Source organism: Salmo trutta, chromosome 25, assembly GCF_901001165.1.
Source record: "Salmo trutta chromosome 25, fSalTru1.1, whole genome shotgun sequence".
NCBI classification, from domain to species: Eukaryota; Metazoa; Chordata; class Actinopteri; order Salmoniformes; family Salmonidae; genus Salmo; species Salmo trutta.
The window spans coordinates 47742199-47759726 of NC_042981.1; the positions used below are offsets into that span (position 1 = coordinate 47742199).

Sequence of the window (17528 nt, forward strand, 5' to 3'; positions counted from 1 at the left end):
ACAAGCTCTTGGAACATAAAGGAGTAATTTTTTCGAACGAAAATACATTTGTTGTGGACCTGGTATTTCTGGAAGTGCTTTCTGATGAAGACAACCAAAGGTAAGGGATTATTGACAATAGTATACAAGACTAGATGTGATATGCGATTGTTCCAAGATGGCGCAGACCTATATTTACTAGGTCATTTTCTGAGTATCGCATCCCCTTTTATCGCAAAGTGTGATTACCCAGTAAAGTTATTTTTAAATCTGGCATTACAGGTGCTTTCAAGAGATATTCATCTATAAATCTTAGAATGAGAATATTCAATTTTAAGTGATAATGTCCGAAATTGAGTTATCCCACAGTGATGAGTTTTGTGAACGATGGTGTGCTATTCTAAATGAATGTTCATTGGACCTGATGACTCTTAGACCAACTAAAGAGGACAGTACTGAGATCCAAACCTCCCTCGACCAGTCACAGCAAGCTCTACGACACAAGCTCATTAAGAGCAACGCTGATCTAGAGAACAGAAGGAAAATCAAGAGGTACAAACGCAATGTGGAAGAAAAGAACAAGGGACTAACATACTTCTGGTGAGATCCTGATTACAAGAACCACACCAGGAAAAGACAAGCTGATGTCAGACGTAAAGAACCTCTGTCAGATCAACTACCCACTGACAGCAGTGCCTCTGGCTCCTCTACCAGCAGTGAGGATTTTTTCTTTAACAAAGGAGGGTGGGAACACCGGGGACAACGTCGAGGACTCTTCACCCAGCATGGACGAGGCTTCGACGCACACACCGGGCGAAGAAGAAATCCACCACCACCCTGCGACACCTACCAACTGAGACCTATGACGGACCCTCAGCCCAACAACAGGAGCTGAAGGTTTTTAACTTATCAAATAAGACCCTGACATTGACTCACCTCGGTGTTCTAAATAAGGGATTATCCTTTGTACCCACCACAGACATCAATGTCATTGGCGTCCAGATAAACCTATTTAAGTTCTTCCGTAGTCTGAGATTATGAGAGGTCTTTGATAAGAGTGAAAATCACATGACTCCACTTGAAATGTCATCCTCAGTGAGAAATGTACATAGGTCTACCACATCAGTCAATAGCCTTACCTGCCATGCCGTGAGTCAACCAATAGATGGCGGTATTAGCCAGGCTGAGCTACCTGAGAACCATATTCAGAGCAAAAAGTTCATTCATACCTCCCCCAAACGCAATGCTTCCATAGAAACTTTCTGCAGGCTTGTTGAAAGTGATGTAGGTGACCTACTGAAAGACAAACCAAAACACAAATCTTACCTGAGTAGAGACGAGAAATTGGCTCTTAAGGACTTACAATCAGATCCCTCGATCATCATAAAAAATGTGACAATGGAGGAGGAATCTGTTTTTACAAAACAAATGTGACTATATAAATGAATGTCACCATCAACAGTCTAAAGGGGACTTCCATTGCAAACTGAACAATGACCATAGCCTAGAATTCCAGCAAAACATCACATCCACTGTGGAGAGTTGTTTGGAATCAGGAAAAATCACAAAAAAAGAATGTGACTTTCTATGTGTGAAATTTCTATGTGTGAAGATAACTAGTTTTTACACAGTCCCTAAATATCACAACCAAGTGCCCAGGTAGACCTATTGTGGCAGCAACTGACTCAGTGGCATCTAACATTTAAAAGTGTGTGGATCATCACATCAAACCAATGGTTGAGAATCTCCACATGATCTCATTGGTGGAGGGCCTGGGCACCATATTTGCCACTTTGATGTGGAGAGCTTGCACACCAACACTGGAGGTCTACAAGCTCTACAACGCTTCCTCTAACAGAGAGACCCTACCTTTGCTTCATCCAATGAATGCATCCTGCAACTCATTGAACTGGTATTATCCAACAACTACTTCATTTTTGAGTCAGACTTTTTTTTCTCCAGATTTAGGGTGTGGCCATGGGGCTCCCCCATTGCCCCCAACTATGCTAATCTATATGTGGGACAATTTGAGGAAGAGTTCATTTACAAAACAGAGACACATCCACTCCTGTCAAAAATCCTGCTATGGAAAAGATACATAGATGACGTCTTTTGTCCTCTGGCGAGGAAGTCAGTAGGAGCTAAATTAATTCCACACTGCTAAATGAAATATTGAAAATTCACCATGCAGACTGATGAGATATGGATCATTAAAGAGAATGACGCATTGCACAGTGACTTATACACAAAGCCCACTGACTGCAAACACCCTGCTGCACACTGACAGTATGCATCCCCTCCCACTCAAGAATGGTTAATCGTATAGCCAGTTGTGTACGGTTGAATGCAACTGTGGCCAACAGTCTGATATTGTACACCAATGCTATGAAAATGATCGATGAATTCCAAATTAGTGTCAGGAAGGACAAAACTCCTACTGATACAATGGTGAAAATATCCCCAAAAATCAAGAAAGGAACTGCTCAAGACTAAGTCAAAAAATGAAAACAAAGCAACAGTCTTTTGCAAAAAGTACACCAAGTTCTCAGAGAAAATTAAAAGCTATCCTGAAAAAGCACTAGTGTATTCTGCAATCAGAAAAACAATTGCACACCTTTTCCAGGAACCTCCTTGGTGGTCTACAAGAGAGGCCGCAACATAGTGAGATCAGCTCTGCCCCCTGAGCACACTCAGACACTATTGACACACATCACAAATGGGAATTATAAAATGTGGTTCATGCGCACAATTCAACAACACCACAAAAACACCCTTCTTCTTTGCGGAGACCGAATCACATCACACCGATCATCAAAACAATATGTGCTTTGAAAACTCACCTCACTGTGATTGATCAATTTGAAGAATGAAGTTCAACAACAGGTTGAAACTGAATGGAAAACATGGTGGTTGTGGATGCCTAACACAACGAAATGGACAGCGGTTTCTAAGGTGATGATTAATTCAAAACATATTATGCATAGGCCTGTATATGAGCCCAAGCCCCCCCAAAAAACAGAATTAAAATAATAATTGCGCCATTATACAATACATAGCCTATCGCATATTACACATAAAATTGGTTTAGCTTAAATTTAACAAATTCAGAGAGCCTACAATTATAATGAACTTGTATTTTATTTTGAATGGCCTAGTAATAGGGCATTTTTTAAAATTTTCCTAATTAATAGGCTCATATACATTACCTTTAGCCGCAGAATATCTCACCACCATGCGTTTCCATCTCCTCCCTTCTCTCCTTTCGACAGAGAGAGGGGCTGTCAACAGTTTAATGAAAGATGTTTTGTTGTGAAAAGATGTTACTATCAATGTTCCCGAACAGATTTCACTTGGTTCCCCATACAGAGTTTGGGCGGAATATCACCTGTCGCACACAGCGAAATAACCGGATTAGCCTACCCTAGATGAGTGAAAAACGAACCAGTGGGAAGTAGCCTCCATTCGCTATTCAAGTGCATATGGAAGACGTATTTTTCCTGCCCATTTTATAATGGGGGTTTCTAAATTGAAACTAATTTTACAAATTAGTAAAGACAAGATTAAATTGAGAATAGTCTGTTGGGTGAAAATATCATCACTTGATGAGAGAACAGCATGTGCAGCCTGAGGCAAGGAACAGAGCACAAGTTTTTTGGCAAATTATGTTTTCCATGTTGATGATGCCCATTATGCATTATGCATGTTTGAACCAGAAGAAGATATGAAATTAAATTATGAAACAAAGATCAAGGTAAATTCAATGTAACAATAATGATTGTTGATAATAACATTATGTATTCTATTATATCAAATCATGTTGACATAAGATTATGTAAATAATTGCATCATGTGTTTAACGTCTATGCTAGTATGGCCAAAATTCGCTAGCTAGATAACCAACAACTGTAACAATGTGTTTTAGAGACAACAAGTGCTCATTGTGCAAATGTATTTATGTTTTCAATGAACAATGGAGACAAAATATAGTTTACATGTTGTTAACAATCTAAGTCAACCCCATCTGTTTTGCCCCATAGTTGCGGACTCGTCGGTTTTGTTGCTAAACAACCAACCTGTCTATATATGAACCAGAAAAGTTTGTCTGTAGCCACACCTTGTGACCGTTTGTGTTGTTGTTTTGGGATAACGTTAGGTACAGTTGTTATAGTTCATCACTGAAAATGTCTGTTCACAAACATACAGATGAAGTCAGAAGTTTACATACACCTTAGCCAAATACAATTAAACTCAGTTTTTCACAATTCCTGACATTTAATCCTAGTAAAAATGCCCTGTCTTAGGTCAGTTTGGATCACCACTTTATTTTAAGAATGTGAAATGTCAGAATAATAGTAGAGAGAATGATTTATTTCAGCTTTTTTTTCTTTCATCACATTCCCAGTGGGTCAGAAGTTTACATACACTCAATTAGTATTTGCTAGCATTGCCTTTAAATTGTTTAACTTGGGTCAAACGTTTCGGGTAGCCTTCCACAAGCTTCCCACAATAAGTTGGGTGAATTTTGGCCCATTCCTCCTGACAGAGCTGGTGTAACTGAGTTAGGTTTGTAGGCCTCCTTGCTCGCACATGCTTTTTCAGTTCTGCCCACAGATTTTCTATAGGATTGAGGTCAGGGCTTTGTGATGACCACTCCAATACCTTGACTTTGTTGTCCTTAATCAAATCAAATGTATTTATATAGCCCTTCTTACATCAGCTGATATCTCAAAGTGCTGTACAGAAACCCAGCCTAAAACCCCAAACAGCAAGCAATGCAGGTGTAGAAGCACGGTGACTAGGAAAAACTCCCTAGAAAGGCCAAAACCTAGGAAGAAACCTAGAGAGGAACCAGGCTATGAGGGGTGGCCAGTCCTCTTCTGGCTGTGCCGGGTGGAGATTATAACAGCACATGGCCTAGATGTTCAAATGTTCATAAATGACCAGCATTGTCAAACAATAATAATCATAGTAGTTGTCGAGGGTGCAACAAGTCAGTAACACAAGAGTAAGTGTCAGTTGGCTTTTTCATAGCCGATCTTTGAGAGTATCTCTACCGCTCCTGCTGTCTCTAGAGAGTTGAAAACAGCAGGTCTGGGACAGGTAGCACGTCCGGTGAACAGGTCAGGGTTCCATAGCTGCAGGCAGAACAGTTGGAACTGGAGCAGCAGCACGGCCAGGTGAACTGGGGACAGCAAGGAGTCATCAAGCCAGGTAATCCTGAGGCATGGTCCTAGGGCTCAGGTCCTCCGAGAGAGAGAAAGAAAGAGAGAATTAGAGGGAGCATATTTAAATTCACACAGGACACCGGAAAAGACAAGAGAAATACTCCAGATGTGACAGACTGACCCTAGCCCCCCGACACAAACTACTGCAGCATAAATACTGGAGGCTGAGACAGGAGGGGTCAGGAGACACTGTGGCCCCATCCGATGAAACCCCCGGACAGGGCCAAACAGGTAGGATATAACCCCACCCACTTTGCCAAAGCACAGCCTCCACACCACTGCCATTTTGCCACAACTTTGGAAGTATGCTTGGGGTCATTGTCCATTTGGAAGACCAATTTGCGACCAAGCTTGAAACACTTCCTGACTGATGTCTTGAGATGTTGCTTCAATATATCCACAATTTTCCTAGCTCATGATGCCATCTATTTTGTGAAGTGCACCAGACCCTCCTGCAGCAAAGCACCCCCACAACATGATGCTGCCACCCCCGTGCTTCACGGTTGGGATGGTGTTCTTCGGCTTGCAAGCCTCCACCATTTTCCTCCAAACATAACGATGGTCATTATGGCCAAAGAGTTCTATTTTTGTTTCATCAGACCAGAGGACATTTCTCCAAAAAGTACAATCTTTGCTTCCATGTGCAGTTGCAAACCGTAGTCTGGCTTTTTCATGCCGGTTTTGGAGCAGTGGCTTCAGGTTATGTCGATATAGGACTCGTTTTACTGTGGATATAGAAACTTAGCACCTGTTTCCTCCAGCATCTTCACAAGGTTCTTTGCTGTTGTTCTGGGATTGATTTGCACTTTTCGCACCAAAGTACGTTCATCTCTAGGAGACAGAACGCGTCTCCTTCCTGAGCATGATGACGGCTGTGTGGACCCATTGTGTTTATACTTGCTTACTATTGTTTGTACAGATGAACGTGGTACCTTCAGGCGTTTGGAAGTTGCTCCCAAGGATGAACCAGACTTGTGGAGGTCCACCATTTTATTCTGAGGTCTTGGCTGATTTATTTTTATTTTCCCATGATGTCAAGCAAAGAGGCACTGAGTGTGAAGGTAGGCCTTGAAATAGATCCACAGGTACACCTCCAATTGATTCAAATGATGTCAATAAGCCTATCAGAAGTTTCTAAAGCCATGACATCATTTTCTGGAATTTTCCAAGCTGTTTAAATGCACAGTCAACTTAGTGGATGTAAACTTCTGACCCACTGGAATTGTGATACAGTGAATAATAAGTGAAATAATCTGTCTGTAAACAATTGTTTGAAAAATGACTTGTGTCATAGACAAAGTAGATGTCCTAACCGACTTGCCAAAACTATTGTTTGTTAACAAGAAATTTGTGGAGTGGTTGAAAACAAGTTAATGACTCCAACATAAGTGTATGTAAACTTCCGACTTCAACTGTAAGTAGCTAGCATTTGGAATGATGTATTTGGAGTATACCTGAGTGTACCATAGGCTCCTTCATCTCAAACTCCTCCACATAGATCCTGAAAAAACATAAGATGAAGTACAACATAACCAAAACATGATCAAAGTAGATTAATGTGAACGTTCTATAGCTCGACTGCCACATACAGTGCCTTCAGAAAGTATTCATACCCCTAGACTTTTTCCACATTTGGTTGTGTTACAGCCTGAATTCAAAATGGATAAAATATGTTATTTTTCTCACCCATCTACACACAATACCCTATTATGAGAAAGTGTAAACATGTTTTAACAAATTTTAGCAAATTTTTCTTAAAAATGAGATACAGAAGTATCTAATTCCCATAAGTGTTCACACCCCTGTGAATACTTATGGCAGCGATTACAGCAGCTGTGAGTCTCTGGGTAAGTCTCTAAGAGCTTTCCACACTGGAATTGTGAAAATGTGCCCATTATTCAAAAAAATATTATTCAAGCTCTGTCAAATTGGTTGTTGATCATTGTTAGATAACAATTTTCAGGTCTTGATATAGATTTTCAAGTCGATTTAAGTCAAAACTGTAATTCAGCCACTCAGGAATTTTCATTGTCTTCTTAGTAAGCAACTCCAGTGTAGATTTGGCATTGTGTTTTAAGTCATTGTCCTGCTGAAAGGTCAATTCATCTCCCAGTGTAGAAAGCAGATTGAACCAGGTTTTCCTCAAGGATTTTGCCAGTGCTTAACAACATTCTATTTAATTTCTATCCTGAAAAACTCCCCAGTCATTGACAATTACAAGTATACCTATAACATGATGCAGCCACTACTATGCTTGAACATTTGAATAATGGTACTCAGTAATGTGTTGCTCTAGATATGCCTCAAACACAACACTTCGTATTCAGGACAAAAAGTGAATTGCCACATTTTTTTGCAATATTACTTTAGTGCCTTGTTGCAAACAGGATGCATGTTTTGGAATATTTGTGTTCTGTACAGGCTTCCTTCTTTTCACTCTGTCAATTAGGTTAGTATTGTGGAGTAACTACAATGTTGTTGATCAATCCTCAGTTTTCTCCTGTCACAACCATTAAACTCTGTAACTGTTGTGAAATCCCTGAGCGGTTTCCTTCCTCTCCAACAACTGAGTTGGGAAGTACGCCTGTATATTTGTAGTGACTGGGTGTATTGATACACCCTCCAAAGTACACCCTCCAAGATCTCAGTTGTCCAAGATGGCGTAGTAGTCAGACATCTTTGTCCTTCGTCTTGTCGTGTCCCATGTACATATCTTTTTATATTTTTCTAAACCTCAACTTCAAAATACTCTCCTGCAACCTGCCTCACCCAATGTGGTGTGGATCTGTTTTTTCTAAAGTCTTTATTTACCTCAGAACCGGAATCCCCCAAAAGAAGCTAGCCAGCTCACTAGCTACCAGCTAGTAGTCAGCTAACCACTGCTAGCGGTCATCAGCTAACCTTTAGCTCGGAAAGCTCTCGCCAGTTTGTACAACGTGACTCACACCAGAGCATACCGGACCTATTTTCTCTCCATATCCCCAGATTCCTACCGCAAGCTCTGAACCTTTTCACCGGATCATCGCAGCTAGCTAGCTAGCTGCAACCCGAGTGACTACTCCTGGCTAACGTCTGTCCCGAAGCAAGCACCAATTAGCCTGGATCTAGCCCATTCTCCCGGCTAGCTGAAGCCCATCAGCCACTCCTGGGCTACAATACCCAGACACCTTCTATTGTCAGTGGGGCATGGAACCCCACCGATCCTTCACGACTGGACTACCGACGTAACCTGCTCGAGGGGGTACTCAACTGGCCCCTACGCCGCGACGTCCCCTGAATGCCCATCTGCTAGCCTGCTAGCCGCCGCCCGCTAGCTGTCTAGAGCATATTGGACTGTTAGCTGAATAGATCCATCGGCCAATTTCTTGGGCTACTATAACTATTTTGCCAATTGGACTTGGACCTTTCTGCTACTCGGAACCCTACTAATCCATCACGTCTGGTCTATCGACGTCACCGAGGCTAAAACAGACTTTCCTCCGTCGCGACGTCCTTCTAAGGCCCATCTGCTAGCTTGCTAGCCCCGGCCTGATAGCTGTCTGAATCAACGTGTCTCCAGCCAGCCCAACCACTCACTGGACCCCTATGATCACTCGGCAACGCATGCCTCTCCCTAATATCAAAATGCCTTGTCCATTACTGTCCTGGTTAGTGATTGTCTTATTTCACTGTAGAGCCTCTAGCCTTGCTCAATATGCCTTAACCAACCATTTAGTTCCACCTCCCACATATGTGGTGACATCACCTGGTTTAAACGTCTCTAGACACAATATCTCTCTCATCATTACTCAATGCCTAGGTTTACCTCCAATGTACTCACATCCTACCATACCTTTGGCTGTACATTATGCCTTGAACCTATTCTATCGCGCCCAGAAACCTGCTCCTTTTACTCTCTGTTCCGAACGTACTAGACGGCCAGTTCTTTTAGCCTTTAGCCGTACCCTTATCCTACTCCTCCTCTGTTCCTCTGGTGATGTAGAGGTTAATCCAGGCCCTGCAGTGCCTAGCTCCACTCCTACTCCCCAAGTGCTCTCATTTGTTGACTTGTGTATCCGTAAAAGCCTTAGTTTCATGCATGTTCACTGCTTTAGCACACTCTGCCAACCCGGAGGTCCTAGCCGTGTCTGAATCCTGGTTTAGGAAAACCATCAAAAACCCTGAAATTTCCATCCCTAACTACAACATCTTCCGACAAGATAGAACTGCCAAAGGGGCGGTGTTGCAGAGATAGCCTGCAGAGTTCTGTCTTACTATCCAGGTCTGTACCCAAACAATTCGAGCTTATATTATTTTAAATCCACCTTTCCAGAAACAAGTCTCTAACCGTTGCTGCTTGCTATAGACCACCCTCTGCCCCCAGCTGTGCCCTGGACACCATATGTGAACTGATTGCCCCCCATCTATCTTCAGAGGTCATGCTGCTAGGTGACCTAAACTGGGATATGCTTAACACCCCGGCCATTCTAAGCTTGATGCCCTCAATCTCACACAAATTATCAATGAACCCACCAGGTACAACCCCAAATCCGTAAACACGGGCACCCTCATAGAAATCATCCTAACCAACTTGACCCTCCAAATACACCTCTGCTGTTTTCAACCAAGATCTCAGCGATCACTGCCTCATTGCCTGCATCCGTAATGGGTCTGCAGTCAAACGACCACCCCCATCTGTGTCAAACGCTCGCTAAAACACTTTAGTGAGCAGGGCTTTCTAATTGACCTGGCCCGGGTTTCCTGGAAGGATATTGACCTCATCCCGCCAGTAGAGGATGCCTGGTTAATCTTTAAAAGTGCCTTCCTCACCATCTTAAATAAGCATGCCCCATTAAAAAAAATGTAGAACCAGGAACAGATATTGCCCTTGGTTCTCTCCAGACCTGACTGCCCTTGACCAGCATAAGAACATGCTGTGGCGTTCTGCATTAGCATCGAATAGCCCCCGTGATATGCAACCTTTCTGGGAAGTTGGGAACCAATATACACAGGCAGTTAGGAAAGCTAAGGCTAGATTTTTCAAGGAGAAATTGTCATCCTGTAGCACAAACTCCAAAAGTTCTGGGACACTAAAGTCCATGGAGAATAAGAGCACCTCCTCCCAGCTGCCCACTGTACTGAGGCTAGGAAACACTGTCACCACCGATAAATCCACTATAATAGAGAATTTCAATAAGAATTTTTCTACAGTTGGCCATGCTTTCCACCTGGCTACCCCTACCCTGATCAACAGCCCTGCACCCCCCACAGCAACTCGCCCAAGCCTCCCCCATTTCTCCTTCACCCAAATCCAGATAGCTGATGTTCTGAAAGAGCTGCAAAATCTGGACCCATACAAATCAGCCGGGCAAGACAATCTGGACCCTCTCTTTCAAAAGTGAGCTGCTGAAATTGTTGCAACCCCTATTACTAGCCTGTTCAACCTCTTTCATATCGTCTGAGATTCCCAAAGATTGGAAAGCTGCCGCGGTCATCCCACTATTCAAAGGGGGAGACACTCTAGATCCAAACTGCTACAGACCTATATCTATCCTACCCTGCCTTTCTAAGGTCTTCGAAAGCCAAGTTAATGGATTACCGACTATTTTGAATCCCACCATACCTTCTCCGCTAGGCAATCTGGTTTCAGAGCTGGTCATGGGTGCACCTCAGCCACGCTCAAGGTCCTAAACGATATAACCGCCATCGATAAGAGACATCACTGTTCATCGACCTGGCCAAGGCTTTCGACTCTGTCAATCACCACATTCTTATCGGCAGACTCAGCCTTGGTTTCTCAAATGATTGCCTCGCCTGGTTCACCAACTACTTCTCTAATAGAGTTCAGTGTGTCAAATCGGCGGGCCTGTTGTCCAGGCCTCTGGCAGTCTCTATGGGGGTGCCACAGGGTTCAATTCTGGGCCGACTCTCTTCTCTGTACACATCAATGATGTTGCTCTTGCTGCTGGTGTTTCTCTGATCCACCTCTACGCAGACAACACCATTCTGTATACTAAATGCATGCTATTCAACCGATCGCTGCCCGCACCTGCCCGCCCGTCCAGCATCACTACTCTGGATGGTTCTGACTTAGAATATGTGGACAATACAAATACCTAGGTGTCTGGTTAGACTAAACTCTCCTTCGACTCACATCAAGCATCTCCAACCAAAAATTAAATCTAGAATCGGCTTCCTATTTCACAACAAAGCATCCTTCACTCATGCTGCCAAACATACCCTCATAAAACTGACCATCCTACCGATCCTCGACTTTGGCGATGTCATTTACAAAATAGCCTTCAACACTCTACTCAACAAATTGGATGCAGTCTATCACAGTGCTATCCGTTTTGTCACCAAAGCCCCATATACTACCCACCACTGCGACCTGTATGCTCTCGTTTGCTGGCCCTCACTTCATACTCACCGCCAAACCCACTGGCTCCAGGTCATCTACAAGTCTCTGCTAGGTAAAGCCACGCCTTTTCTCAGCTCACTGGTCACCATAGCAGCACCCACCCATAGCCAATTCTTCCTTTGGCCGCCTTTCCTTCAAGTTCTCTGCTGCCAATGACTGGAACGAACTGCAAAAATCACTGAAGCTGGAGACTCATATCTCCCTCACTAGCTTTAAGCACCAGCTGTCAGAGCAGCTCACAGATCATTGCACCTGTACATAGCACATCTGTAAATAGCCCATCCAACTACCTCATCCCCATACTGTATTTATTTATTTATTTATCTTGCTCCTTTGCACCCCAGTATCTCTACTTGCACATTCATCTTCTGCACATCTTCCATTCCAGTGTTTAATTGCTATATTGTAATTACTTTGCCACCATGGCCTATTTATTGTCTTACCTCCCTTTCCTACCTCATTTGCACACACTGTAAATATACTTTTTCTACTGTATTATTAACTGTAAGTTTGTTTATTCCATGTGTAACTCTGTGTTGTTGTATGTGTCGAACTGCTTTGCTTTATCTTGGCCAGGTCGCAGTTGTAAATGAGAATTTGTTCTCAACTAGCCTACCTGGTTAAATAAAGGTGAAATAAAAATAAATAAAAAAGTATAATTCATAACTTCACCATGCTTGGAGTGCCAAGATGAACAGTAACGAGTGCAGCTTACCCTTACTTTCACCATAAGAGGGGTATAATCATTACTCCAAACAGTTGCAAAGTTTTCAGTTTTGTAACAAAAATGAGCGTTTCTATTAGACAGGTTCATTAAACAGGGAGAGACTTACCTGAATCTGTCCAATAGAAAACACCCGTTTTCTTTGAAAAATGGAACATTTTGTTTATGTTTGGAGTAATGATTACACCCCAGATTACATGACCACAACGCTCACGTTTGCTTGCTCGAGCATTGCGTGCGTTGCAAAATAAATATACACAATCATGTCATTCAGTCATTTCATCCAAACTGCTTGTGCGTTTTAATGAGCGTCTGCGTAGCCAGGCACTACAATAGAACTTGGTTTAATTTTTGACACGTTGAAAGTCCCACCTCTCCCATCTCCTCTTTGGTTTTTAGGAGCATATACCCACGTGGGTGTTTGAAAGATGAACTGAGGTACACACTCCAGTCATTGGTGGTGGTAATGCACTTTAAAGTTGCTTGCCAACCACCATATAAAGTCCACAGAAGAAGACTGAAGGAGAGATTACTGGAAACAAACAAGTTTTCCCCTTTTATTTGTTGAGTAATTGTCGGAGTAGTGAACACATGTTTTTCTGTGACTCAAAATGGGTCAAAATTAAACAAAGATGCAGAAAAAAGGACCTTGTGCACTTCAGGTAAAATAACAACCCAATGTTTATATCCCGGGACAAATTAAGCTAGCTAGCTAAATGTCCTTGAATGTTTCATGTGTTTCTACCTGTCCCCAAATTAATATAGTTGGATCAGAGTTCGTTTTGATATTTCAACCTGATCGCGTCTGGTGCGGTTGGACAAAATCAACATGCGCGCAATAGTGCACACGGACGTACGCACGTGCCTGGTCTAGTCAGCATCAACCACCCAAGCCACTGCCTGTTCACCCCGCTATGATCCAGAAGCCGAGGTCAGTACAGGTGCATCAAAACTGGGACAGAGAGACTGAAATACAGCTTCTTTCTCAAGGCCATCAGACTGTTAATAAACAGCCATCACTAACATAGAGAGGCTGCTGTCAACATACAGACTCAAGCCTCTGGCCACTTTAATAAATGGACATAATAAAGGTATCACTAGTCACCTTAAATAATGCCACTTTAATAATGTTTACATATCCTAGATTACTCATCTCATAGGTATATACTGCTCTATGCCCCACGGCCATCGCTCATCCATATATTTATATGTACATATTCTTATTCATCCCTTACATTTGTGTGTATAAGGGAGTTGTGAATTTGTTAGACTACTTGTTAGATATTACTGCATTGTCAGAACTAGAAGCCTAAGCATTTCGCTACACTCTCATTAACATCTGCTAACCATGTGTATGTGACCAATAAAACATGTGATTTGATGTTATGTGCAATGAAACTAGCTCACTAGTTAACATTAAATCTGAAGTTGTTGCTCAACAGCATGTAACCCTGTAGCTAACATTACTGTTTGAACAGTTATAATTTCTAGTCCTACTAAAGCACGTAGCTAGCTAAAAGGCATGGCAGGCAGTAAGCTGCAAATCTGTTTTCAAAGATGCATGAAATGATCAATTTTGTGATAATTTTGAGAACAACGACTTACATTCAAATATAAATAGTAAAGCAGATACCCCCCAAAAAGACTTAAGTAGTACTTTAAAGTAGTTTTACTTAAGTACTTTACACCACTGCGGACAGACAGCAGCCTGTGTGAGTTCTGGGTCAATCAACCGTTCAATTCGAGAACCTGAGAAAAGAAAAGCTAAAAAGATGTGTTTGTACACAGTTTTGGCCCCCCTCAGGTTCTCTGGCAGGCTATTCCAGAGGCAGGGGTCATAGTAACTAAAGGCTGCCTCTCCTAGGCTTTGGGATAGTTAGGACCCAGTAGGACCTGAGGGACCTACTGGGCACATAACTTAAAAGCATGTCTGACATGTATTGGGGTGCATGTCAGACAAATAATCTTTAAGTTAATTCTAAAACTCACAGGCAGCCAGTAAAAAGACCTTAAAACCGGTGTAATGTGTGCTCTTTGTCTGGTCTTGGTAAGTACCCGCGCTGCAGCATTCTGTATTTTATCACAATTCTCTTGGGGTTCCCAAGTGGCTCAGTGGTCTAAGGCACTGCATCTCAGTGCTCAGAGATCACTACAGACCCTGGTTCAATTCCAGGCTGTATCACAACTGGCGGTGATTGGGAGTCCCATAGGGCGGCGCACAATTGGCCCAGCGTCGTCCGGGTATGGGTTTGGCAGTCATTGTAAATAACAATTTGTTCTTAACTGACTTGCCTAGTTAAATAAAGGTTACATAAAATAAAATGTGACTTCAGTTGTTTTAACATAGGCTTTAAAATGCAGACTTATGGCTCTATTCAATCTGTATCTGTCACGACCTCCACCGAAGTCGGGTCCTCTCCTTGTTCAGGCGGCGCTCGGCGTCGCCGGTCTTCTAGCCATCATCGATCCACTTTTTATTTTCCATGTGTTTTGTCTTGTTTTTCCTCACACCTGGTTTCAATTCCCTCAATTACTTGTTGTGTACTTAACCCTCTGTTCCCCCCATGTCTTTGTGTGGGATTGTTTATTGTAGTGCACGTTCCCCGTGAGCGCACAACGGGTTATTTTTATGCCCATTTATCTTGTTGTTCTGGATGCCGTTGGTTTTGCTAAATAAATCTCCGGTTATTACCCAGTTCTGCTCTCCTGTGCCCGACTTCTCTGCCGCCAATTACGCACCCAGCTACAGTATCGCTGAAGCATTGTAGATTGTGCACTATAAATGTTAAGGTATTTTCCAATTGAGCTGACATATGCAGCATTTGACAGCATTTACCGTGAATGCAGTCTCCGCTAACGTGGGAACATTGCCTTTAAATTTCAATCACGCTGTAACGCGGAATTTCTGCGATACAGATTGAATAGAGCCCTTAGGATTATTTATAGCAGCACTGTTGCGCAGTTATGACTTGACATACTGTACAGTAAGGTGCCACTGGGCACAGACTTCAGTTCAACGTGTAGTTTGATTTACATTTGGTTGAATAGTCAATTAACATGAATTAAACAAAACACTTCACCATCCCATTGGATATAGGTTAAAAGTTGGGTGAAAAAAATAATGGCCTTACGTTGATTACTTTTTGCAAACCTAATTTGTTTACCACGTTGATTCAACCTCATTACATACACTTTTGAGGTTGAAATAACGTGGAAAAAACATTGATTCAACCTGTTTTGCCAAGTGGGGTAGCAGTCGGAGTGATTTCTTGGAGACGCACAATGTAAATAGTAGTTTGCTTCTACAAGGGGTGTGTGTGTGGTACAAAAACACAACTATTCATTACCTTAGCTACTTAGTATGTGCACGAATTTGGAATCCCAATCATATTTCATCTGTCACAGGTTTCTGGATCAAATCCAACAGCTATTACATGTCTGGCACCATAGCCAAAAGGGCAGCTTGCTATAGAGATACAGCATTCTCCCATTCTCCACAATCACTGCTGCAAGTCACCCAATCACCCCCATCCAAATCGGTCGTGAAACAGAAATGCCCTCGGCTTCCAGACACACTGATTATCTGGCTAGATATGCCCCCCCCCCCCCAATAGCTGTCGTTAGCAGCAGTAGCTCCAGAGCGATTTGCTGCTTGGTTAAATGGGAAGAATAATAGCCACTCACCCTAAAGTATGTCTATGGCCACGTTGCCCTATATTTGCTTTTCTGGTGTGAGCTTGGCCTAGTTCCCCTCCAATTTACAAATACGCACACACGCACAAACCTCCAACCCCTAAGGAGAAGTTTTGTGAGGAAATAAACAAGATGTCGGTGGGGGAGGCCTTATCAGTCGCAGCCTGTTTCTTGGGTAATGACCAAAAACAACCAATCTGGTTGAGGAGAGGGAAAAGGGAAAACCATCAGGTAACATGCACAGCTTCCATTTTCCAAGGAAGCAGATCAATCAGGATAAGGCAGTATGTGTCAATTGCCGATGGGTATCGGACCCTGTTGCTCAATTAGCATTTGATTAGAAATTCTTATTTCCTCTCTTCTGGCCTGAGAAAAATGTCTGTTGAGTTGCGTGGCTTACACAGCAGGCCATTCATAAAAACAAACAAAATTCCCCTGTAATTGATTCTGAGTGGGCAGATATGAAGTCATAATTCCCGATTGCCTGAGACTGATATCATATTCTTGTCATCAGTGACAAATATGACTGTCGTGTTCGTGAGAGCCATTATCGTATTTCCCAGCATGCTCTACTGCAGTTAGATTTTTAGAATTGTTTGTTTCAATATCTGTGTTTTTGCATGTACAGTACATAGATTGATTAATTCATCAATTCATTTATTGCTACACAATAATGAGTTCGACACCCCTGAGCTAGACCACGCTGATCAGGCTAGTTTGACCAGCTAGACCATGCTGGTCAGCATCCGACCACTATAGACCAGCATGGACTGGCTTGAAATGTATGGAGGTCTATGCTGTTTTTTTGGGGGCAGGGAATGTATGAAATGTGTCTTTCAAAATGCTTAATTTCATCACACATTGCTCAATGCATTCATAACATAAAATGACAATTTCAAACAATATTTTTGGTTATGGAAAATATATTTAACATGGTACAATGATTCACTACACTATATTTGCTTGTTTTGTCAAACTGAAATTAGATGAACTATTAGAATTTTTGAAAGCAGGAAATGGAAGAGCGATTTCTGCACAGCACACCTTTAAGAAAGTATTGTTTTACTCCCACTTTAGTGTGTCACTGATGTAGTGCAGTGGGGAAACAGCTGCTTGCACTGCCATCAAAAAACCAGGCACAGATCAATGCGTGGGCCAACAAACACAATCACCCTAGCTCATTAGGGGAACTAGTCCTAGTGTACACAGCTGTAATTGTGCAGATTAGAATCGAGAACAGAATTGAAATTATAGCCTTCTCTTCAAAAAACGCTGGGTTTAGTACACCGGGCAACGGTTATTAGCATTGTCCCCGATAGGCATTCTATTTGCATGTAATTTCCAATGTGGGAACAATTTGAGCATCTTAATTGGACGAATCTCAGTAGAATCTGCCACTGATTTCCATGTCTACCCGAGTGTGATCGTGTACATACAATACCAGTCGAAGTTTGGACACACCTACTAATTCAAGGGTTTTTATTTATTTTTACTATTTTCTACATTG

The 17528-nt window shown here is 42.3% G+C and overlaps 1 pseudogene; it reads left to right on the top strand.

The window, feature by feature from the left end:
- Window positions 1-403: 403 nt before the first annotated feature.
- Window positions 404-17528, top strand: part of LOC115162688 (isovaleryl-CoA dehydrogenase, mitochondrial-like) — a 111769-nt pseudogene continuing 94644 nt past the window's right edge.